The following is a 1,531-nucleotide window of genomic DNA, read 5'->3' as shown; positions in this document are numbered from 1 at the left end:
TATGTGAAAACCAGCGGTGTTTCATCAATCACCAAATGCCTGAAAGGAAATAATATTATATCTGGTTGTAACCCTTCAATTTCCCCGGTTCTTGTCCAATAACTCGCACCAAGTCAGTCTCTGATAAGGAAAAGCGATGCGATAAAGTCGTAATTAACAGACTGTCGTAACGCAGACTGACGAAATGGTGTGCACTGCTTTCAAAAGCAATCTGATGGATATTTTTTGTACCTTGGTCGGTTTCGAAGGAGAGGAATTTGGCGTGCGTTTTCTGTAGATAAGGCGAAAGGAACTCGGATCACAATGGAGTCTAATTGAGGAGGCCAATGGAATTCAAATCTTGCGTTTTTCACATGCCTTTGTAGTCATCGACTTCGCTGAGTTGTGTCACACCCTGACAGTCAGATTATGGGACTGAATACCCTAGCGCTGTCAGTGTGGCTAGGTGAGTGGGTCGATCGGTCAACAGCTTCACGAGAATTTTGAAAATCACGTGGTGGCAGCGGGCGCAACTACCTCGCACAGTTCATATCTCGAGACTACAGAGGAAGACGTTGGTAGATCAGGTAGCGTAGATGGTGGTCGTTGGCTTGTTCGGTGAACTAGGCAGTTTGATTGCACAACCACCAACCCACCGCTACGCACTACTACGCTCCCCAATAACGCACTGATGATGTCACCTCGATTGATGATGAAACGTTTGCAATCAAATTGCCCAGCTCAGCGAACAAGCCAACGATCATAGCTCGAGACCGATATTCTATCTAGCATTGTCAAACGGTATTCATAGTTCTTTTCTTCCAGTCGACGTAGACGTCGCCCTTCATTTGCAACTTTTCGGGTATCAATGGCTGTATTTTTTTAATGCGACCTTCTTTTATCCGTTCATATTGGATGGGAAACGTTATAGTTCGTGTACTCTGCTTCTTAGACCGATACACGCCATTTTGATTGTCTTATTTTGTAGAAATAGATGGGCAACTTTTCAGCTTACCTGTTTGGTGTACGACACCAATGTTGGTGGCACTTTCACGAGTGTATAAAAACTCCCCAAGGTCTTATTTTCGCCGAGCTCTCTGCAGCTATATTAGTTGCATACTAATCATCCTGACATGTAAGGTTGTTGACGTGACAATGCAGAAATATCGTAAAGCCAACAGAAACGGGTTGATGGTTTGGATATGACTGTCTGGACACGCTTGCCCAGATCCATTAGTTCTAGGGACTTTAAAGAACAATACATATCGTGTTCTATATCTATTTCCATAGTAGTGATTCTGGAAATCCGTGACCTTGAAGTCAAACTGGACAATACGGCTTCTAACTCCGGTCTGGCTAAACCGTTGTACGCAAGCAGATGTAGTAAGGTGGATAACGACCAAACCTTCGGTGCGTGAGTATATCCAACCAAACTTGTTCATAGTGATATGGTTCTTGAAAACTTTGGTTAAGCTACGTACTCGCACTCCAATCTAGAGAGCGACGATCATCATCATCATCATCATCATCATCATTGGACGGCGTTGATCTG

General features: G+C 43.9%; 1 protein-coding gene across 1 annotated transcript in view; it reads right to left on the bottom strand.

Annotated features, from left to right (window-relative positions):
* T265_03492 (hypothetical protein) overlaps positions 1 to 1,531 on the bottom strand; it is a gene marked incomplete at both ends in the record, with an annotated part of 9,976 nt that overhangs the window by 7,731 nt on the left and 714 nt on the right. The gene's annotated exons all lie outside the window — the stretch shown is intronic.

Source organism: Opisthorchis viverrini (assembly GCF_000715545.1).
Source record: "Opisthorchis viverrini unplaced genomic scaffold opera_v5_50, whole genome shotgun sequence".
NCBI lineage: Eukaryota > Metazoa > Platyhelminthes > Trematoda > Opisthorchiida > Opisthorchiidae > Opisthorchis > Opisthorchis viverrini.
This window is presented reverse-complemented; position numbering and strand designations above follow the sequence as displayed.